The sequence below is a fragment of the Mauremys reevesii genome, linkage group 14 (assembly GCF_016161935.1).
Source record: "Mauremys reevesii isolate NIE-2019 linkage group 14, ASM1616193v1, whole genome shotgun sequence".
Lineage (NCBI taxonomy): Eukaryota > Metazoa > Chordata > Testudines > Geoemydidae > Mauremys > Mauremys reevesii.
In genome coordinates, this window is record NC_052636.1 from 37,195,710 (window position 1) to 37,220,117 (window position 24,408).

Sequence of the window (24,408 nt, forward strand, 5' to 3'; positions counted from 1 at the left end):
CGCCATGCATCCAACTAAGCTACCTGAGTGCTTTACCTGAGCCACTCAAGGAGAGAGACAACAGCTAATTTCCCAGCGATAAGTGTTAGCAAACAGATCAAAGCAGATTACTTAGCAAATAACCAACAACTCAAACCAAGCCTAACATACTAGATGGATAGAATTTGAATTAGCAGTTTCTCACCCTGACTGATGCTATAAGCGGTCCACCAGGTTTCCATACAGAAGGTAGAAATCCCTTTACCCTGGGACCAGCACATCCCCCAGTTCAGTCTTTGTTCCTCAGGTGCTTTCAGGAGTTCTCTTGTGTGGGAATGAAGCCAGAGATGATGTCACACCCACCTTATGTAGCTTTTCCATATGGCAGGAACCCTTTGTTCTAAACTCAGTTCCCAGTCCAGTTTGTGGAAAAATACAGGTACCAAAATGAAGTTCATTGTCATGTGGTCTGGTCACATGTCTTTGTTGCTGAACCATCAGCACTGTCCGGCTTCTTCACTGTTGTACCTGAAAGGCTCATTGTGGGTGTTACTCAGAGTAAGCACATTTGAAAGACAGATACAGAGTCAATATCCATAACTTCAGATACAAACATGATCCATGCACACAGGTAGGATAATCATATTCAGCAAATCATAACTTTTCCAGTGACACCGCACGTGACTCATCTTGTACAAAATGCCTCATGTCCTAATCATATTATAATCCTGCCACTATGCTGAATATGGGCTGTAGTGTCAGATAGCTCCTAATGTCAAGGCACAGGTGTTGGGAATGGAACTTGCCCTCTTTGTGGAACAGGAAATAACCCCCCAGCCAGGGCTGGGAAAACTTCCCAGACTCCCAGTGCTGGAGCCTGAACCTACTGACACTTCATTAGTTACCCCCACCCCCAATCTTTGTGGCAACTGCAAACGTTATCGGTGATGATTTTATATTCTCTTCCAGGTCATGGATAAGAACGTTAAATAGCACAGGGCCAAGATCCAATCTTACGGGAACCCCCTAGAAAGAAATCCACTCAACCATGGTTCCCTATTTAAAATCCCAGTTTTTAATCTATTTAATGTATGCCGTGTGTATTTTGTACCTTTCTAGTCAAAATATTGTGCTGAAGCAACTCATATGCCTACGTATATTACATCAGTACTATTAGCTGCAACCAAACCTTTGATCTCATCCAGTAAGGATATACAGTTAGTTTGATAGGATCTATTGTGTCTACACCTTTTTAATGGGTACTAATTATATTACCCTCTTTTCTTTATTAATGAAATCCAGTATCGGCTGCTCCATTCTCTTGCCCAGTATCGATGTCAGACTGACACACTTGTCATTAGCTGCGTCATCTCTTTGATAGTTTTTAAATATTGGCACAGCATTAGCTTTATTCCAGTCTTCTGGAATTTCCCAAGTGTTCCAAGTCCTAATTAAAGTCAACATTAACAGTCCACCACACTCCTCCAGCAGGTCTTTCAGAACTCTAGTTCTCTGGACCCACTGATTTAAACACATCTAACTTTAATAGCTGCTGTTTAACATCCTCATGAGTTACTTCTGGAATGGAAAGACTGTCAGCGTCAACATCTTATGATATGAGTTACATCATCTGTTTTCTCCAAATCCAGGAGAGAAATGTTTATTGAACACTTTTACCTCTTCTGCATGTTTGTTGATTATTCTGCCATTTCCATCTAGTAATGTAGCACTACCATTGTTAGGATTAATTTTGTACTTTTAAAACTTCCTTCTTATTTTCATTGGTTGATCATTGATTTCTGTTAGCTTCCCTTGCCAACTTTCTACAATTCTGACCTTCTAACTTAGATTCTTTACTATTGACTTCCCTTTTCTTCCATATATTTTATTTGGAGAGTGTTGGGATTCCTACCAGGGAGCCACCAGCAAGGTCCAGAGACAGCCCCATCTCCTATATTAAGCTCTGGCTAGTAGGTATATGATAAATGTGATGACCCTGCCTCCGTCTGTCAGCTGGGAGACACAAAGGTTCTCTCTTTCTACCCTCTGATGCTACCTGGCTGTTCTAGGCAAGGTGAGGTGGGACTCTGTTAACATGTGCCTCCCGGAGCTTCCATTTACCTGGTGCTACTGTTCTGTGAGTAGTGGGGTTGTGAGTGGGGCAGCAGGTACTGAGTGTTGGACTCTTGCTCTTTCAGGGGCCGGTGACCTTCGAGGAGGTGGCTGTGTATTTCACCAAGGAGGAATGGGCTCTGCTGGACCCCACTCAGAGAGCCCTCTACAGGGATGTCATGCAGGAGAACTATAAGACGGTGACCTCACTGGGTAAGGAGTCCTGTCCCCTGGGTTATTAGAAGCTGTGGGGTCTCTAAAGAACCTGAGCAGTAATAACTTTATACCTTTATTCATCATCCAAGTTTTGACAAGTTTCTTTGTCCCCGTTTTCCTTGTCTCCCATAGACTAGCAGGCAGCAGGGAGGGATAAGGTAATGAGAGACGAGAAGGGAACACAAGAAGCTCCCAAGGTGCCGGGAGGTGGTGCCAGCTGCCAGTAATGGGAAGAAGGAGAGGGGAGTGTGGAGGAAGGGCACCCAGGAAGTGGGCTGGGTGGATCAGTGGGAGGGAGGAGAGGTTTGGGGATCTAGAGCTGTGGGGGATCCCAGACCTTTAACCCTGAATCCGTACCCAAACCTCAGGTAAATCCCAGACTTCAGCATAACCACTCTCACAAAGCCTCAACTTAATATAAGGCCCTGAACTGTAGCAAGCTTAGGCCACGTTTACTAAATCGTATCACTAAATTGACCACGGCTAGATCAATCTCAGTGTGTCAATCCCGGCTGTAGTGTCGACCTGCCCTTAATAACCCATTTATCTATGTTCACCTCCTTGCCCCTCCATGCATGGTCCAAGCTAATAAGCAATACTCTGATTATGACATCTTACCTCTAGCGAGTATGAAATTGCCCACAAGACGTGAGACTGGGTCATAGATTGTAAAATCAGGTCGGGGTCAAGAAGAGTGAGAGTTTGGAGAGTCTTGTCCCCCCTCTCCCCATCTGCAGCAGCCACGAGCTGTCTTCCCTCCAGGCTCCTTGGATCTCTGAGCCTGTCCCTCCTGAGGCTGCGTGGCCCAGTTCTTGTTTCTGACCTTCTCCTTTTCCGGAAGAATGAGAGGCTGTTGCTCCTGAATGTTAGTGTGTAATTCCCCAGCCTTCTCCTCCCACTGGGGGAGTTTAATTCTCCCTCCCGTTACCCCTGAGTCACTAGATTTCCTAATTCCCCAAAATGTGCTTTTGCGATGTCATAGTTCTGGGGTAGCGAAGCCTTTGACCTGCCTCCATGGTCTGCTCACGGAATGGCCCCTCAGGTATCAGGCCTGTAGCCAGCCCCTCTCTATGGGCAGGGACCCACATGCCTCTCCTTTTTGACCATTGTGTGAAGATTGCAGCTTGTCCTCCACTGTGTTTGCTGGACTAATGTCCAGTTCCTGTGCTTTGCTTTCTCTCCAGGGGCTGTGAGCAGTGTGTGTGTGAAAGAGATAGTGGGTCTATCCATTCCCCCATTCTATGTCTGTCTTGTGTATTTAGATTGTAAATTCTTCAGGGCATGGGCCAGCTACTATTCTGTGTTTGTACTTTGCCTAGCACAATGGGGACCCACTGTTAGTTGCTCCTTAGCACTAAGGTAATGAATATGATTTATAATCATAATAACTCTCCTGCCACTTTGAGCCAAGGAAGCTGGCCTTGGGATGTTACTGCTTAAAAATGAGCTGGGGGTTAAAACCATGGACTATTCTTTGTGCCAAGTATCCCACAAATTCCACTGACCTCCCTTGTTTTCTTTGCCTGCAGTAGGGTTTCCAGTTTCCAAACCTGATGTGATGTCGCAGCTGGAACAGGGGAAGAGCCGTGGGTCCCAGACCTCCAGGGCTCTGAGAAAGAAGTGCTTCCAAGAGCTGCCTTCGCAGGTGAGGACTTGGTTAAACCAACTCAACAACTGTGTGGGAATGCAGGAAACATTCTGGATGCCCTACAAAGACCCTGTGAGCTCTCCAAGTTCAGGATTGTTCCCTGCAGATGTGGAATCATTATGGCAAATGTCACTCATGGCTTCACTCCTATTCTGACTGACAACTGGCAGCAGGTCCCTCCCGATCTCTCTTTCCCTGAGTGTTCTCATGAGATGCAGACCAAAACTGATCCCTTCCTCTCTCCTCTGGGGAAGGGTTTGGGAAAATCAGCTCCTAATAGGTTTGATCTCTCCCCCACATATTTTGGATTGTTCATCCCTTTTTCCATTCCTCTCTCTGAGATTTTCTTTCTTTCTGGTGCAGGTAGTGATCTGTGTCTGGATTCTCTCTGTCTCCCATCAGGTGATGGGATGGTGAATCAGAATGAGGAGGAGAAACCCCATCAGGAAGATGCTGAGCAAGGAGAACCACATGGAACTTTATCAGGAAGATCCAAAGGGAATGTTTCCGGGAGTTATGCACTCCCAGAAAAAACAAAAGCCTGTGAGACTCAGGGGAGGCCAGAGGAAACTTGAGTAGCCTCTCAGACATTATAACAAGTGACAGAATCAACTTGGAAGAGACACGCTACACATGCCATGAGTGTGGGAAAAGCTTCAATCGGAGCTCTGCCCTTATCAGACATCAGACAATCCACACAGGTGAGAAACCTTATGAATGCTCTGAGTGTGGGAAATGCTTCATTGATAGTTCAGCCCTCATCTCACATCAGCGAATCCACACAGGAGAAGCGCCCCACACATGCGCTGAGTGCGGGAAAAGCTTTAGTCAGAGCTCAGACCTTATCACACATCAGAGAATCCACACAGGAGAGACGCCCTACATGTGCTCTGAGTGTGGGAAAAGCTTTAGTCAGAGCTCTACCCTGAACACACATCGTAGAATCCACACAGGAGAGAAGCCCTACATATGCTCTGAGTGTGGGAAAAGCTTCAGTGGGACCTCACACCTTTTCAGACATAGGAAAATCCACATGGGTGAGAAACCTTATGAATGCGCTGAGTGTGGGAAAAGGTTTAGTCAGAGCTCAGACCTTATCACACATTGGAGAATCCACGCAGGAGAGAAGCCCTACACATGCGCTGAGTGTGGGAAAAGCTTTAGTCAGAGCTCTACCCTGAACACACATCGTAGAATCCACACAGGAGAGAAGCCCTACACATGCTCTGAGTGTGGGAAAAGCTTCAAACAGCTCTCTGCCCTTATCACACATCAGAGAATCCACGCAGGAGAGAAGCCCTACACATGCGCTGAGTGTGGGAAAAGCTTTAGTCAGCGCTCTGCCCTTATCACGCATCAGAGAATCCACACAGGAGAGAAGCCCTACACGTGCACTGAGTGTGGGAAAAGTTTCAATCGGAACTCTCACCTTATCACACATCGTAGAATCCACACAGGAGAGAATCCCTACATATGCTCTGAGTGTGGGAAAAGCTTCAATCAGAACTCTCACCTTATCACACATCGTAGAATCCACACAGGAGAGAAGCCCTACATATGCTCTGAGTGTGGGAAAAGCTTTAGTCAGAACTCAGACCTTATCACACATCGTAGAATCCACACAGGAGAGAAGCCCTACACATGCTCTGAGTGTGGGAAAAGCTTCAATCAGCGCTCTGCCCTTATCACACATCAGAGAATCCACGCAGGAGAGAAGCCCTACACATGCTCTGAGTGTAGGAAAAGCTTCAATCAGCGCTCTGCCCTTATCACACATCAGAGAATCCACGCAGGAGAGAAGCCCTACACATGCGCTGAGTGTGGGAAAAGCTTTAAATCAGTGCTCTGCCCTTATCACACATCAGAGAATCCACACAGGAGAGAAGCCCTACACGTGCACTGAGTGTGGGAAAAGCTTCAATGTGACCTCATACCTTATCAGACATAGGAAAATCCACATGGGTGAGAAACCTTATGAATGCGTTGAGTGTGGGAAAAGCTTTAGTCAGATCTCTACCCTGAACACACATCGGAGAATCCACACAGGAGAGAAGCCCTACACATGCGCTGAGTGTGGGAAAAGCTTTAGTCAGCGGTCTGTCCTCATCACACATCAGAGAATCCACACAGGAGAGAAGCCCTACACGTGCACTGAGTGTGGGAAAAGTTTCAATCGGAGCTCTCACCTTATCACACATCGTAGAATCCACACAGGAGAGAAGCCCTACATATGCTCTGAGTGTGGGAAAAGCTTTCGTCAGTGCTCTGCCCTTATCACACATCAGAGAATCCACACAGGAGAGAAGCCCTACATATGCGCTGAGTGTGGGAAAAGCTTCAATCAGAGCTCAAACCTTATCGAACATAGGAAAATCCACATGGGTGAGTAATCTTATGGATGCTCTGAGTGTGGGAAATGTTTCTTTAATCATTCAGGCCTCATCTTACATCAGAGAATCCACACAGGGGAGAAGTCCTACACATGCTCTGAGTGCGGGAAAAGCTTCAAGCACAGCTTAAACGTTGTCTCACATAGGAGAATCACACTCTGAGTGCGGGAAAAGCTACAATCAGCGCTCAAGCCTCATTAGACATCAGAAAAGCCACATGAGAGAGAACTGTAATAAATCCCTTCACTAGGGTTGGCCAAAAATTTTTTTAAAAAAAATCACATTTGCTCATTCCCACATAGTGATTTTTGTACCATCTTCACTGTGGTCTCTCAGCTCCACCAGATCAGTTGCCTGCTTCTGCCTTTTGCACCTCATCCTTCTTCGGGGTCAGTCCTGTGATCTTTTCTATCAACTCCTTTCCTTTTGAGTCACAGGAGTGTGTTCCCTCTGGCCAGGAATGTTCATCAGCTCCAGGTGGGGAGAGGTTTGATCCCAACAAGCTACACTGAGGCAAAAACTACCCGTGCCTGACATCCACTAGGACTGTACATGTCGTTGGCTGCTCAAGTTAGTGATCTTAATGTAAAAAATTGTAGTGCAGATGCAGCCCAGGTGCAGGGGTTGGCATTAGCTTCCCCCTTGACCTGACCTAAACTCCATCACTTTCCCTAGTCTAAACAAACCCTGAGCATCACGGTTATACTGTTCCCCCATTTCACAGCAATTGTTAGTCATCGAGTTCTCCCTTGGGAACAAATTGTTTCATTCGGTTGTTCTGATGTTGCTGCAGGTTGTGCTGGAGAGCAGATATTTTCATCATCATTTTTCGCACTTAAAATATATTGAACTATAACAAAGAGCAGGAACAGGGCAGGGATAGGGGAAAAAAGGTCATTTAACCCGTTGCAACAACGGACGTAGTTAGGGTAAGTCAGAGGGATTCCCTTATTCCCTATTACCATCCTCCTTCAATCCGTGCTAGAACCTAAGAATCCTTTTCCTTTCCCCCGTTGTGGGATGGGAGACTTCCAAAAGTGCTCCCTGTGCTATAGCACATGGCTAAGCTCAGAGAATAAACCCCAAATAGCCCCTGAGCTTTGTTTTTTGAATTCTGTGTTTCCGATTACTTCAAGCCTGGGCATTGTGATTATTTACCAGTTTCTCTATCCCTGTTTCTACCACTGTTTCTGTAACATTTTTTGTTTTTTTATGGGACAGGGTTGTTATTCCTTTGCCTAACCCCAACCTGGAAGGCCAGGGTGTCCGTTTTCTCTGGCCCCTCCCCACAGACAAATCTGACAGGGTTGAACCTGCCAGGAGCAAACAAAATGCCCCACTGGTCACACACACACACACAGCAGATATACACACACAAGACAGAGAAGAAACTGAATTATTTGAGCTATCAACATTTCCACTTTCCCACAGCATGTTAGTTCTGAAGGTTGTTTTAATTTGTTTATTTTCTTGGAACCAGAACTGGGGAAAGAGACACTGGAGTCAATGGAATTACAGCAGGAAGGGATAAGTCTCATGATTCGTCACTAACCAAAGGCTTTGTGAACAGAGCGATAATGTTACTGAATGGTCTGGCTAACCCTGCAGTTAGAAACAATCAGCTCTGTGGGTGGTAAATTTACAGAGGCTTTGCTGCTGATCATGAAATCCCAGCTGTTTAAAGGTAATGTGCTTCTATTTCAGTGCCTCTGGAAGTACAGAAAACAATGATCTGTGTTAAAGAAAAGTTGTCATTTCTCAGAGCCCCAATTTCTATTGTGTGTGTACAGGAAGGTTTGAATGTGTAGCAGGTAGTTTGGTCAAGCTTAGCTATTTTATGTGTGTAACAGGCTCCTGCCCACCTCCAGCAGAGGTTTCAATCACATACGATGGCAACTTACCAAATGTCACACAAATTAGTTCATCCCTCCCCATATTCAGTCTCTGACCGGAATGTTCGAATGAGGCAGAGAACTGGGAAAGTATCGCAGTAGGAATACATTAAAAAGTGGGATTAATCAGAGCTGGGCTGCAGACAGAGCCTGTTCTAGAGCTGGTGAAGTGACAGGGACACACTCCCGCTAGTGCTGGCTCTGAAATAACAGCAGAAGCTGATCGAAGAGAATGAGCTCATGGGCAGCTGCCCTGGCAGTGCATCACTCACCTGGCAGGTGTTACACAAAACACAGCACTTCCCCCCACTGCCACCACTTCATTATACTGTCCATGGGGCTGTTTGTCCTGCAGGACTTTGATCTCTTGGGGTGGTCCATGGTGATTCATAACAGAGCCATTAGGGGAGCAGGAGTCATCCCAATGGAAATCTCTCCACTTCTTTCTCAGTGTTACCTTCTTAGCCCTGGCTTTGGAGATGACCTTAGCCTTATCCTGTCTTGATTTTAGGTAGGATTTTGATCACCTTCTGGGGCTTGGCAGCTTACAACTTTTGAGGGCTTTTCTCTGCCTTTTTGGTCCCTGCTGCAGTCAGTACATTCTAGACATGGGCATGGTGACCTCCCTGGGGATCTTGACAGCTTTAGCCAGCTTCTTGGTGGCTATTTTCCTGCTCACAGCCACTGTCTTCTTCTCGTGCCTTGTCCTGGGGCCCAGCTGCTGGTTGAATGGGAAGGAGCCAAAGTGCTGGTGACTTTAGCCCGCACCAAGTGGCCTTTGCTCGTCAGACTCCTGAACCCCAACTGGATGTGGTTCTTGTTCTTCTGCACAGCACAGCCCTGGAGAGGAGGGATCTGCAAATGTACATTCCTATGATCCCTTTGTTTAATTGACGAAAACATAAACTAGACACTTAGAGGATTGGAACTGATTTCAGCTGATGGGCAGGTTTGCTAGGTTTTTATGCATTTGGACAGTGAAATGTTGAGTGTTACATTCATTTCAAGCATCCCCGTATAGTGGAGCTCCTGAACATAATGGAGAATGGAAATGAAAATGTTTTCCCTTTTTTCAAAAATAAAAATAAAAAAATAAGAGGCTTATTAGAGGGCATTTGGATTTGAAGCAGGGACCACTTGATCTGCAGTCAAACACTCTACCACTGAGCTATACCCCCATGAGAGCAGATGCTTTCCCCATTGTAGCTGAAGCACATCAGTGATTCCAATAGCAGGGCAGGTTCTCTCTGGGGCACAGAGATTTTTCGGTGAGTTGGTGGCTCCTTTCTTTCCTCACCCTGGAGTAAATGCAGCTTTTTATTCCATGGTACATGTTTTATGGACTAACAACAGCAGCTTGAAGAAAGAGGAGAGTGAATATCTCACTCTCAGGGCTGAAGATGGCCATGTCCCCTCTGTCTGACCGTTGCCATTGCAGGAGAGAAGGTTTCAATGAAATTGAATGCCCTGGCTCAGACTAGAGACACAGAAAGGTTTTTGCTGTTCATTGAACAGCAAAGGAAATTGTGTCTGTATGTGAAACTGAGGAGGGACATGAAATGCCCACAGGGTGGCGCAATGCCCTAAGCTAAGGCAGGAGGGTGAAGGAACGGGGCTGAGGAATGACTGAAGTGGACTCACCTGGGATTGAAATGACATTTGTTTGTGCCGGGTAGTGAGAAATGTGACATTAATTCAGATGCAGGGTTGAGGCTTCTTTAGCTCCTTGTAGAATGTGAACTTGATTTCCCTGAAGGGAGAAAGGGAAAGTCTGGGGCGGCCTTTAGTCCCTGGCTGGAGCAGTGTATAAAAAAGGCTCCAGAGACGCAGCTGGCAATTACAGGCCACTAAGGCTAACGTCAGTACCAGGCACATTGGGTGGAATTGTAGAGCCCAATGATTAGACTCATAGCTAACCAGGATTTGCTGGGTAAATCTATTGGGTTTCCGGGAAACGGGGCGGGGCGGAAGCCCGCCCAATGCTAATGGATCCCCCCCTCAGCCTAAGGGGAGGATCCACAGGGCCTCAGAAACCCACTAATTCCGGGGACAACTAATAAAGAACAGGGACAGGAGTGCGGTCAAAGGGTCATAAGAAGGGAGCCTGACGGGGACACCGAGCAGAGAACCCCAGACAGTGCCCACAGCTCCTCGAAGGCTTCAAGGGAGCCAGCGGACGCCGCCCAGAGGAACTCCGCCCGGAGACGTGAACGGACTAAGGACCGGAAACAATCCCCACAGTTGCAGGAGTCTCTGTTGGCCAACCGCCTCTCCCTGGTCACGTAGATGGCCATTTTAGCCAGGGCGAGGAGCAGGTTGACCAGGAGGTCCCGCGACTTTGTGGAGCCACGGATAGGGAGTGCATGGAGAAGGAGGTAGGGGGAAAAGTGCAGCCAGAAACGCAATAGGATATTGGTGAGGAGCCGGTATAGGGGCTGCAGCCTGGCGCACTCTAAATAAACGTGCGCCAGGGTCTCCACTTTGTTGGGTGTAGCGGGGTGGTCCCCTGCTCCTGCCCTGCGGGGCTTGAAGCAGCCCAGGAGAGGGCTGGGGCAAGGAGCCTGGGCTGATTGGGGGAAGCAGGCTCAGCTGTGGCCATGCCCCAGTCAGGCCCAGCTGGCCCCTAGAAGAGGCTGTGAGCCAGGAGCCCAGTCAGTCTCCCTCTGTTTGTAGCGAGAGAAGGGCCTGGCTGCAGGGACCTAAGCAAGACACCTAGATTGGGAGCAGGGCTGGGGAAGGGCCAGAGGAGCTGGGAGCTCTGGCCTGGAAAGCCCCAGGCTGCAGGCCTGACTATAGGCTGAATAGGTGCAGGGCTGCAATGGGGCAGCCCAGGGGGAAGCAGAGGCAGCAGGTCCAAACCCCTTTGCCTGTGATGAGTGGCTCATACTGCAGTCTGCCCCAGTGAACGGGGGCTGGATGGAGACTGGGCAGTAGCCAAGACTGAGGTGAAGTGGGGATAGTGGGTGGGGGTTCCCCTGGGAGGGGGAGACCCAGAACTGGGGGGGTACTGCCAGGATAAAAGAGGCACTGGGGTCCTGGGAGGGACAGGGGGCCAGCTGCGGTAAGGCAGATCACCGGCCTGCAGAGTGTGCTCTGACGGCTGGAGAGCTAATTCCCAAGACGACCAGCAGGAGGTGCCGCTGGGTGAGTCTGCCCTGCTTACATTGGGAAGAATGAACATGGTTTTGTAAAGGAAAATCATGCCTCACGAATCTACTATAATTCTTTGAGGGAGTCAACGAGCATGTGGATAAAGGTGATCCCGTGGATATAGTATACTTAGATTTTCAGAAAACCTTTGAGAAGGCCTGCAAAACATCTGTTAGTCTATAAGGTGCCACAGGATTCTTTGCTGGTCCTCTCTGGGTTAGGAACTGGTTCAAAGACAAGAACGAAAGGGTCTGATTTTCAGAATGGAGAGAGGTGTCCCCCTCGGGTCTGTACTGGGACCAGCACTGTTCAACATAGTCCTAAGTGATCTGGAAAAAGGGGTAAACAGTGAGGTGGCAACATTTGCAGATGATACAAACCAACTCAATTTAGTTACGTCCAAAAGAGAGTGCAAAGTGTGACAAAGGGATCTCACCAAACTGAGTGACTGGGCAGCAAAAGGCAGATGAAATTCAATGTGGATCAATGCAAAGTAATGCACATGGGAAAACATGATCCCAATTCTACATCTAAACTGATGGGGTCTAAATTAGCTCTTACAACTTAAGAAAGAGATCTTGGAGTCACTGTGGAAACTTCTCTGAAAACATCTACTCAATGTGCATTGGCAGTCAAAAAAGCCAACACAATGTTGGGAAGTCATTAGGAAAGGGATGGCTAGCGAGACAGAAATATAATATTGCCTGTCTATAAATCTGTGGTCTGCCCACATCTTGAATACTGGAGCTGGTCCCCCATCTCAAAAAGATATATCGGAATTGGGAAAGGCACAGAAAAGGGCAACCAAAATGATTGGGGTATGGAACAGCTTCCATGTGAGGTGAGATTAGTAAGACTGAAGGGAGTTTTCAGCTTGGAAAAGAGATGACTAAGGGGGGGCTAGGATAGAGGTCTATAAAATGACGACGGGTTTGGAGAAAGTAAATAAGGAAGTATCAGAGGGGTAGCCGTGTTAGTCTGGATCTGTAAGGAAGTGCTATTTACTCCTCATAACCCAAGAACTGGGGTCACCCGATGAAATGAATAGACAGCAGGTTTAAAATAAACCAAAGGAAGTATTTTTTCACCCAACACACAGTCAACCTGGGGAAACTTTGCCAGAGGATGCTGTGAGGGCCAAGACTATAACAGGGTCCACCAAAGAACTAGATAAGTTGATGGAGGATGGGTCCATCATTGGCTATTAGCCAGGATGGGCAGAGATACAAAACCATGCTCTTGAAGTGTCCCCAGCCTCTGTTTGCCGGAAGCTGGGAATGGGTGACGGGATGGATTGCTTGATGATTCCCTGTTCTGTCGATTCCCTCGCGGGCACCTGGCATTGGCCACTGTGGGAGGATAGGATTCTGGGCTGGCTGGACCATTGGTCTGATCCAGTATGGCTGTTCTTATGACCAATAGAGGGCAGTCCTCACCAGCAATATTTATATTTGGTGCACTGAAAGGGCTAACTTTCCAAAGCTTACCAAAATGATTAGTGAAAGTGTTTTGGAGAAAAACACTAAACAGAAGAATGTAAATGAAAATTGGGAGCTATTGTTTAAGGAGCTTGTTAGATGGGGCATAAGCCACATTGCCTAATTACCTGAGCTTGCAATGGCCTTCCACTCAACTCGCTGACATTTCTCCATCTGCAAATGTGGTAACTTTTTTAAAACCTAGATCCAATCAATTACAACATGTCAGGGAAGATTCTAAGCATCAATGATCTAATCATTGGGTTGATGGTGGTAAACAAGAGATTCCCATAAGGCTCCCTCCCTCCCTCTTCCCAAGAGCCATCTTCATCCTCTCTCCCCTTTCTGCTCCCACATCCTCTGCAAATTTTCAAAGACAGATGCCTCGTGATGGCCTTTGCTCTTGGGGAAGTTGCCTAGTGGTCAGGATTTCGGTCCTTTGGGGTGGAAGGATGCAGCAGATGGCAGGGAGCCCAGGGCCTCCCATGGGCTCTGACCCAGGCCACTCTGAGGACCACACTTCCTGCCACCTCACTATTGTCCAAAGTTTGCAGTTTGTCACAGGAAGCTCTGAACGGTGTCAGCTCACTGCTTGGCACCTCTTTGCAGCCAGGTATGGCAAGGCAACTCTCTTCTTCTTGGGATGGCAGCTGTGTCTGTTACGCTGACAGATCTGGGTCAGTGACTTGTCAGTGGGTGGGATTGAACTGGGAACAGGAGCTTAGTGTGGGCCTCCACAGCATGAACTGAAAGCCACCTGGCTGCTAGCTAAGACTGTAGAAAAGACTCATTTTCTCTCTCCCTCTAAGTGCCACTAGCTGGGACGCCCCACCACACCCTGGAGGTGTGTGGGTTACGTACTTCCCCTAGCTGAGGAAGCGCATCCTGAGCTTCGGAGAGTTCCCAGCTGTAATCCCGGACGACCCCTGTAACGATGCGACCACTGGCAGGACACTGCTGAGAGTATCAATTCAGGACAAATTGCTTGGAGCAGGGCAGTCACAGCCCGAGGCTGGGTGCCCTTTACTATTCAAGCACGTCACAGCAGCCATGCAGAGAGGAGTTTGGTTTTACCCCACTGGCCAATTGGACGTCATACAAGCAATTCCCTCAGCTATTCCAGTTCCCTTCTATCACCACTAGCACCGCTCCTTATAGGGATGAATGGTTATGAAAACCAATACCCCAGTAAAAGAAAACGGGTTCTCTCAAAGGATCCCAAAGGACCAAAGCCCAGATGCTGGTCAATAGACAAGTCAGATCTTACCCACAAATCACGCTCTTGCAAATCCTTTAGCATTGTTATGGAAAAATCGATCCACCTGTTGTGTTTTCAATCAGATCTGTCTGAGGTGGGAGGGATAGCTCAGTGGTTTGAGCATTGGCCTGCTTAAACCCAGGGTTGTGAGTTCAATCCTTGAGGAGGCCACTTAGGGATCTGGGGCAAAAACTGGTCCTGCTAGTGAAGACAGGGGGCTGGACTCGATGACCTTTTGAGGTCCCTTCCAGTTCTAGGAGATGGGAGGCCTTTTATTGATTAGAAGCACGCAGGGGAGAACCGTTATGGAAACGGCCTCCCGAAAGCTGGTTACAGACAGCCTTATAAAGCTTAAAACCACAATCAGAATATGCAAGTTACATCATTTCCTTATTATTTTCCTAAAAAAATATTGCAAAGATAATGCTGATTGGAGCAGGAGTAAATTTATTCCATATTAGGCTTTTCCTGTTATTACTTATCTGTTCTATGCGGTTACGTGTTGACAGTAGGGATATTACAAACTTGTTTTTCAGTCGGGGACTGTTAGGACTTTCCACTGTCTCCTCTGTGCCCCCCTACTTGGCTTGTCTGGCCGGCCCTGGCAGCCTGACATGAGGCCTGGGCCTACAAGGCCTTGGATAACACTGGATTTTCCCTTACAACATCTAAAATATAAAGGTTTATTCATAAAAAGAAAGAAATATAGATGAGAGTTAAAATTTTTAAAGGAATCAATTACACACAGTGATGGCAAAGTTCTTGGTTCAGGCTTGTAGCAGTGATGGAATAAAGGTTCAAATCAAGTCTCTGGAGTCCATCCACAGCTGGGATGGGTCATTCAGTCCTTTGTATAGAGCTTCAGTTTGTAGTAAAGTCCCTCCAGAGGTATTAAGCAGGATTGAAGACAAGATGGAGACGAGGCATCAGCCTTTTCTAGCCTCTTGCCATGTGGTCTTTGCTTTCTCTGTGCCAAGGACACTCTGTCCATCACGTGGCATAGAAACACCTTAGAGTTCTGTCCATAGGCAGGTCCCTGCAGACCTTGTTGAGTCACAAGGCGTATCTGCCTTCTCTCAATGGGTCAATTGTATAGCTGATGATCCTTAATGGGCCATTAAGCAGGCTAGGCAGAACTGACACCAACTTATCTCAGGTGTTCCCCAGAAGCAGAGCACAAGTTTGAAATAAGGGCAGCATAGAGCCAATATTCATAACGTCAACAACAAAAATGATACACATCTAGAGATAGCATCATTATAATAAGCCAATCAGAACCTCTCCATAGACCTCTTACACGACAACCTTTCTACAATATTGGCTGCAAATATAGAACAGTGGTTGCAACGGTGATCTATACAGTTACAGATTATGTCAATAATGTCACAGGAGGTGACACGGCATCAGTGAGACTGATACTGGAATACTGCCTCCAATTTTGGTGTCCTCATTTGAAAAAGATGGTGTGAAATTGGAGCTGGGGCAGCAAAGAGCCACCAAAGGTTCTGAGGGCTGGAGAAAAATGCCTTCTAGGGAGCTATTGAAAGAGCTCAACCTGTTTAGCTTATCAAAAGAAGATTGAAAGGTGACTTCATTGAAGTGCTGAAGTGCCTTAATGGAGAGAAAGGATTGGGTATTAAAGGGCTCTTGAATTGAGCAGAGAAAGGCCTAACAAGACCCAATGGCTGGAAGGTGAAAAGAGACAAATTCATATTACAAATAAGGCACAAATAGTCAACAGTGAGGATGATTCATCACAGGAACAAGCTACCAAGGAAAGTGGTGGATTCTCCATCTCTTGATGTCATTTCATGAAGACTAGATGCCTTTCTGGAATGTGTTTGCCCCAAAAGAATACAAGAACTAGGGGTTCTAAGAACTTTAATACAAGAACTAGGGGTCACCAAATGAAATTAATAGGCAGCAGGTTTAAAACAAATAAAAGGAAGTTCTTCACGCAGCGCACAGTCAACTTGTGGAACTCCTTACCTGAGGAGGTTGTGAAGGCTAGGACTATAACAGCATTTAAAAGGGGACTGGATAAATTCATGGTGGCTAAGTCCATAAATGGCTATTAGCCAGGATGGGTAAGAATGGTGTCCCTAGCCTCTGTTCGTCAGAGGATGGAGATGGATGGCAGGAGAGAGATCATTTGATCATTGCCTGTTAGGTTCACTCCCTCAGGGGCACCTGGCATTGGCCACTGTCGGTAGACAGATACTGGGCTAAATGGACCTTTGATCTGACCCGGTACGGCCTTTCTTATGTTCTTATGTTCTTAAAAGTAGCTCTTGTGTCCTACAGGAGGCGTGTGATATGCAGGGGGTCAGATTAGATGCTCTAATGGTCTCTTCTGGCCATAAAGTCGACTAATTTCTAAAAAACTGAGTGTAGCATTGGGAGCAGCGTCTGATGTTTCCCTGTCTAGCCGGCTTGCTGCCTAGAACGAACGCTCCTTGAGTGGGGTGACCACAGGGAGTAGCTCAAACCTCCACAGTGCCTGGCCAGGGGCAGGGCATTGGCACAGCAAGGGAGGGGTGTGGCAGTGACATCACAAAGGCCTTTTGCAGGACCTCAGCCTATTGGCCCAAGGTGTGGTGGGGAGGTGGTGACCTCACAGAGAGATGCTGACATCAGCCAGGCAGGACAGGGGCGAGGGGCCAGGGAAACCTCAGAGACCCCTGTGGCTTTGCTTCAGCAAGTCTCCTTCTCCAGGTCTCTCTCTGAGGACTGAGAGAGTATTCGGGTTCACGGACGTGAGCGCCAGGAGGAACCTCTTTCGAGTTTTCTCCTTCCCTCTTAGTGATTTTACTAGAAAACAGCCGTCCCTGTTTAGAAGGTAAGAGCCTCCTGGAGGTTTGAAACCTGCTCAGTCTGATCCATCTGGTGACAGTTAAATTCTAGGGATGGAAAACACGAGGTTAAGGAAGCAGAACTTTATTCTGCACCTGGGATTTTGTCCCTTAGAATCACTGGGGACATTGGAGTTTGTGCTTTTTGTTTCACCTTTTCCTCCCTCCCTCCCTCCCTCCTTTCTCTTCTTCTCTTGCTTCTTTTGTCCTTTCTCCTGTTCACCTCCCAACACCAGGAGGGGTGTGTGTGTGTGTGTGTGTGTGTGTGTGTGTGTGTTGCGGGGGAGGGCTCTGCAGCTCCCACTGTAGGAGGTCCACCCAAAAATGTGAGGCTGAAATAGTGCTCAGGCAGTGAGGGCTGGATTAACCTTCTGTGGGTCCTGGTTCAATAGGTTCAATGAGTTGGTTAATAAGATGTTTATGAAGTAAATCACTGGCTTTAAAATAAGATCCAATCTGGAGCATATGAACTATTGACCCCTGGACTCCAGCTCTGAGAGGGACTTGTTTACCATCAGGACACAGGCTCAAACCAGTCCAAACCAGTTTTTCCCGCCAAAACCAGCCCTCAGCGTTCCATCTCCTCAGCACTTTTCCCGCCACAGAAGTGATATAAGGACGTGCTCAGCGCCTGCGCGGGGCCGTCCCCCGCAGCGACGGCCCGTCCACGGTCGGGTCTTCCCAGCGCTCCCGAGCCGGAGAGTGACGAGCCCCCTGGGTCCCGCCGTGAGACTGAGGAGCAGGAGGCCTGTCACCCCCATTCCTGCCATCCTGCATCCCTGGTGTCCAGCCTCCCACGGAGCCCCCCGGGGAGTGAGAGACCCCGGGGGCACTGGGGCTGGGCAGGAAAGTGACTCTGCCCCGGGAACCTGGGAGAAGCCTCAGAGCTGCCTCAGCCCCAGTGGGATTTGGGGGCAGAGACTGGGGCCTGGTGGGGATCCCCTGTGGTGGGGAGATGGGGGTGTCAGGCAGGAGGAGAAGCTGGAGTTGGAGGGGGTCAGTGGGACGCGGGGGTTTGAACTGTCTCTGTGCAGCTGGGAAATTCCCGGGAGTGGCGGGTGGGGAAGGGGAGGGGGTTAATTGGATCCTGTCCCTGTTTGTGCCACTTGCCTCTCGCCACCGATACGAATTCTCTCTAGTTATGCCCCTTTTCTCGCTCAGTGTCTCACACGGGGCTATAAAATCTGGGGCGATTCCCCCCCTTTCCCCTCCAATGATCAGCTCTCCCGTCCCCCCCGATTTCCCCCCTTCTCCCCATGAGTCTCAAACGTCAGTTTAAAATCTTCTCTAGTGAGGGGCATTTTCCCACCCATTTTATCTGCAGCGATTTGTCCTTGTGTAGGTGGGAAATTGTTGCCCTGAGTCATTCCCCAGCACATGGCTGCCCCTGGAGTGGGGGTGGGATGGCTCAGTGGTTGGAGCACTGGCCTGATAAACCCAGGGCTGGGAGCTGACTCCTTGAGGGGGCCATTTGGGGATTTAGTTGGGGATTGGCCCTGCTTTGAGCAGGGGGTTGGACTAGACACCTCCTGAGGTCCCTTCCAGCCCTGATATTCTAGGAGGTGCCGGGTCTCTGCCAGGGCAGGGAAGGGGGCAGGGGGAGCTGGAGCCGGTTCGCATTGATGGGCTCTGGCTGGGAAGGTGCAATTCCTCCTCCCGGCCGCCGGGGGGCGCTGCGCTGCGGGAGCCACGTGAGCTGCCTCCTGGCCCTGCTGCTGCTCCTGCTCTTTGGAGCTCTGGCCCTGGGGCTCCTGCTGCTGCCTGGTGGGTGCCCGGCTGCCTCCTGCTGCTCCCAGCCCCCCGCCCCGTGTGAGTGTCTGCGCCCCTCCCCCGCCCAGAGCCCCCTGCCTGCAGCCCCCCACCACAGCCAGCCCCTGCCACCCTCCCCAGCCCCTGCCTGCACCCCTGCCCTGCCACCCCATTGCACCCCTGCCTGCCACCCCCATTGCACCCCTGCCCCAGCCCCTGTCTGCACCCCTGCCCTGCCACCCCCATTGCACCCCTGCCCTGCCCCAGCCACCTGTCTGCACCCCTGCCCTGCCACCCCCATAGCACCCCTGCCCTGCCCCAGCCCCTGTCTGCACCCCTGCCCTGCCACCCCCATTGCACCCCTGCCCTGCCCCAGCCCCATCTGCACCTTTGCCCTGCCACCCCATTGCACCCCTGCCCTGCCCCAGCCCCTGTCTGCACCCCTGCCCTGCCCCAGCCCCTGCCCTGCCACCCCCATTGCACCCCTGCCCTGCCCCAGCCCCTGTCTGCACCCCTGCCCTGCCCCAGCCCCTGACCTGCCCCCTGCCCTGCCACCCCCATTGCACCCCTGCCCTGCCCCAGCCCCGTCTGCACCCTTTGCCCTGCCACCCCCATTGCACCCCTGCCCTGCCCCAGCCCCTGTCTGCACCCCTGCCCTGCCCCAGCCCCTGCCCTGCCCCTGCCCTGCCACCCCCATTGCACCCCTGCCCTGCCCCAGCCCCTGTCTGCACCCCTGCCCTGCCACCCCCATTGCACCCCTGCCCTGCCACCCCCATTGCACCCCATGCCTGCCCCAGCCCCTGTCTGCACCCCTGCCCTGCCCCAGCCCCATTTTATTGGGACAGTCTCAATTTTGAGGTCTTTTTCTTATATAGGATCCTATTACCCCATCTGCACCCCTGCCCTGCCACCCCCATTGCACCCTGTGCCCTGCCCCCATTGCACCCCTGCCCCCAGCCCCTGTCTGCACCTCTGCCCTGCCACCCTCCCCTGCCCCAGCCCCTGTCTGCACCCCTGCCCTGCTACCCCCTGCCCACAGCCAGCCCCTGTCTGCACCCCTGCCCTGCCACCTCCCTGCCCCCAGCCCCGTCTGCACCCACTGCCCTGCCACCTCCCTGCCCACAGCCAGCCCCTGTCTGCACCCCTGCCCTGCCACCCTCCCCTGCCCCAGCCAGCCCCTGCCTGCACCCCTGCCCTGCCACCCCCATTGCACCCACTGCCCGCAGCCCCTGCCTACAGCCACCTCCTGCTCCCAGCTGCTCCCCTGTGTCAGTGTCTGCACACCCCCGCTCCTCCTGCCCACAGCTGGCCCCTGCCACCGTCCCCACCCGCAGCCTCTGCCGCCCCGCCTCCAGCCAGCCCCTGTCTGCACCCCCTGGCCAGAGCCAGCCCCTGCCATCCGTCCTGCCACAGCCCCTGCCACCCCCCTTGCCTCCTGCCACAGTCCCTGCCTACAGTCCCTGCCACCCCCCGACCCCTGACACAGCCCCTTTCCCCCCCACAGCCTGTCTGCACCACCTGCCCACAGCCAGCCCCTGTTGCAGCCAGCCTGTGTCACACTCCCTGCCTCCAGCGAGCCCTGCCCCACGCCCCTGTCTGCAGCCAGCCCCATGTCCCCTGGTGCCCTGCAGTTCCCAGGGCACTAACCCTGCACACCTGCTTCAATGAGGGGGGCAGGGAGCAGCTGGGACCCCACATGTGCACACCCGAGGGTGACCAGACAGCGAGTGTGAAAAATCAGGACAGGGAGTGGGGGGTAATAGGATCCTATATAAGAAAAAGACCCCAAAATTGAGACTGTCCCAATAAAATTGGGACATCTGGTCACCCTAGCACACCCCAGGGAGTGGCGGGGACCCACACATGGGAAATGGAGCTCAGTTCTAGTTCAGGCCCATCTTTGTAAAAAAGAACTGTAGGTTGGGTTAACATACAGCTCTATTTTCTCAGAGATGTCAGGCTTTTAGGTTCTTAAATCGCTGTCTGGGTGGTAAATTTTAAAAATTCCTCCCGGGAAAATACGGACATATGGTAACCCAATAGGTACAAAAAATCCATACTGTGGCACATCTCTTAAATCAGAACTTTCTATAGGGAACCGGTTGTTAAGATTTTAGCAGCTCATCACTGGAAGGGAGGCGCACGTGTCCCCCGTGGGGACTGCCCAGACTCCCGTTTCCCAATCCCAGTTGTTGCCCCCTAACTACCAACACAGTTGCCCCCAACCATCAGTTGCCAGTCACCCGCCCATCCCCCACTGCTGCCCCCTTCCTTTATCCAGGGACCTTTCAGCTCCCCGTTCCCCTCCCTTTTAATCAGCTCCTCAAAGGGCTCCCTGCTGCCCATGGGAATGGTGGGGGTAGGGCAACCATCACTTTGTGTTTATGTATTGGACAGTCGTATAACATCCAGTCCAACAGTCCCCCTTTTCCACTAGTTCGTTAACAGCAATATAAAATCCCCTCAGCCCCTGTCTGCTTGGTGTTTTTCTCTCATGTTATCAAATACGCAGTTTGTGACACATTTTCTGTGCAAATCTCAAAGATTCATATAAAATAACCTAAACGTTTGCCCCACTTCTTTCTAGTTGTCTGTTTCTAATTGAATATGCCCTGAGATTTCCCCCTGTCTCTCTAATTATAAAATACCAAGAAAATCTCAGATTTACACCTTTTCTCAGCTTCTTGAACCTGGATATAAAATGTTTGCAAATGTTGCCCATTTCCTCTTTATTCATTTATCAAATATTGATGTGAAACACTCAGATTTTACCTTCTATTGACAACTGATATAAAATCCCTCTGATTTTCCACTTTCCTCTCTCTAATTTGCAAAATGGATCCAAAAATCTCTCAGATTTCCACCCTTTCTCTTTCATTTCTGAACGTTGCTCTCAAAGCTCAGGTTTTGCCTCTTTCTATGTCATTATCAAATGTTAGTTAAAAATCCTCTCGGGTTTGGGGCTGTTCCCCGTGTTTCTAAATCCCAGCAATTTCTTCCTTCGAGGGAACCTGTTGCCCTGAGTTCTTCTCCATCCTGGATGTTGTAGGGGGTTAAATTGCCCAGAGATCATCTTTCCCGTCTCCTTTGAGAATCATTTGTTCCCTCCTTTACCTCTGTTAAAATGTTTGCTGAAGAAAGAGACCAGCCAGATATTTAATACCCATCAAAGCCAGAGGCCTCCCCCTGTTTGGGGATCGGTGGTTCCCAGCTGGTAACGGGAGAGTTGGCTGGACCCTTTTCTTTTCTTCACCTGGCATGGGATGAGGAGGTCTCTCTGAGTGCAGTGTGAGTTGAGAAGTATCCTAAACCCCATGGCAAATGGCCTCGGTGAGGGGTTGCTTCCCGCAGTGCTAAGATGCAGCCACCTCTGGGGTGGATCCAGGGTGGTCATTATTTGCGAGTGACAGGGCATGGACATTTCTTACCTATTTTGTCCCTCCAGGTTTTCCATTCTCCTGTTCAAGAGACATCCCCCAGGGCTCCCTCTGCCTGTGTGACTGGCCAGCAGGGGGCGGTGGTCACTTTCTATCCACTTCTCAGGCTCTGTGAGGTAACAGTGTTGCTGGGTGGGGGTGGGGGTGGGGCTGTGGGGAGAATGCAGCTGAAGGGGAATTGTGGTGGGGGAGGCCTCTGGGTGGCTGGGCAGGGGGTACCCTAGTGAGGTTGGTGGGTTCTGGAGATTTGGGGTTTCAGGGGGTGGTTGTGATGTGCCCAGCCCCGAGGCTGTGGGTCCTGGAGGTGGGTATCGCTGGGGGCCTGGTGGCTGCAGAACAGCCGGGGTGGGCGTCTCTTGGGGAGGCGGGACAGGGGGTTAGAGGGAGCCTGGTGCTGTGCCAGGGGCTCTGTCTGGGCTTCCCCCGCAGACTCCTGGGATCACTGCTGAGCCCAGTGCACAGAGTGTGTGGGGGAGAATCCCCGGTGCTAGGCCAGGGGGTGCCCCTGTAAAGCATCAGGGGATCCCGCAGGGGGGAGGAGGGGGTGCCAGGCAAAGGGCAGGGCAGATCCTGCTGGAGGGCGGGGGGGGGGGATCCTAGGCAGGCAGTGAGGGACTGAGTTCCCAGTGGGGGTCCCTTTTGGGGGGTCTCTGGCTGTTGGGGTCTCTTGGTGGGGGGAACCCTTTGGGATTCCCAACCTGGCAGTGATGGTCTGGTGGGGGTTGTCTGGCCGGTGGGGCTCTGAGGGGTATCTGAGCTCCCTGGCCAGGGACTCTGGGGGCTGGGTCCCAGGGAATATCTGGGCGGGGAGAGCTGAGTCTCTGAGGGCTGCTCCTGACCTCGCTTCTTCTCTCTGATTAGCTTATGCCAGAATCCTGGCTCCAAGCACTGCCCGACATTCCCCGGCCAGGCCCAGTCACTGTGATAACTTTCTAGCCACTTATCAAACACTGCGAGGTGAAATCACAGATTTTTGCTCTTCTCCCCTCTTGAAAACTGCAGGAACTTCCAGTTCCATTGTCCTAGATTGTCCAGTCCATTGTCCAGTCCTTGTCCTGGATCTGGGGGATGAGGGAGGTGGGAAGGGGGTCAGCACTGCCGCACAATGGTCTCTTCCCCAGCGTTCTGGACTCATTCTTTCTGAACTCTGGTTTCACTGAGACCATTGTTAATCCAGAGTCACTGTATGGAAAGACAAGGAGTGACTCCGGATGGACAGTGGGGCTAATGAGACCAGCAATTCTCCCTGTGAGGAGGGACTCTCATTAGCTGCTCTCCCCAGAGAGCTAAAGGAGGGAAGCTGCTCAAATGCTCTGTCCATCTCTGCTCAGGATATTGGGGTTCAGCTTCCTGGGTTAGACGCTGCAGCCTCCATTGTGATCTGGGAGAGCAGGCTTGGCAGCTGCTGCTCCCCCAGAGGGGTTCTGTGCTGGGAAGTGACCTTAATTAAAGCTGCTTATCAGCCCGGCCCAGGGGATGACTTTCTCCAGCTGTTCCTAGCCCTCTAGGGCAGCCCTGGGCCCTGTTAATACTAAATTCTGAGCCAGAGTCTCCAGGTAACTGACAGACCTCAGGGAAAGTGCTGGGGACTGGCATGAAAGTGACTCTGCACAAACAGCCCCTCCTCATTTCTCCTCCCAGTAGCAATTGCCAGGAGAAAATCCAGCCATGGGAGAGCAAAGCCCCCAGGAATGGGACCTTCCCAGCCAGAGGGGCAGGGAGAGAGGACAGGGGAAGGAGAGACTGAAAGGGGCAGTGGGAGAAATGAATGGAGGGAGAGATTTCTAGCTCTCTAGTCCACCCAGACACATGTATTGCTGCGTCCCTGGTCAGAACCATTTTCCAGTGAACAAAACAAGGATCAGACAGAGGAAAAGCCAGTTCCTGACTCCATATTCCCCCTGCTGGGGTGTGGCTGCCGTGGGGTCAGTGTCGGAGGGAATCCCCCACAGTGACTCCTTTGGTTCTGCTCTTTTCTAGCCTTGTGTTCAGAGACTTTGTTAGGGGGTGAGGGGAGGGAGAAGGGAGGTTAAAAATGTGTCTGGGCTTAGCCTGGCAGGAGGGGCCAGATCTACATTGTAATAAACAGACTGAGCATTTCCCAGCATGGCAGGATCTAGGGTGTCTTTCTGCAGGGAAAAGGCCTGGGGGATTCTGATGTGTAATTAACTAAAACCGGTTCTGAAACGCCCACAACTGCCCTTCTCCCCCAGACAGGCTGCAGAATGACGTCCATGTTTTGCTCCA

The 24,408-nt window shown here is 50.6% G+C and overlaps 1 pseudogene; it reads left to right on the forward strand.

Moving 5' to 3' along the window:
• LOC120381878 overlaps nucleotides 1-6,615 on the forward strand; it is a 261,017-nt pseudogene extending 254,402 nt beyond the window's left edge.
• The last annotated feature ends 17,793 nt before the right edge of the window (nucleotides 6,616-24,408 follow it).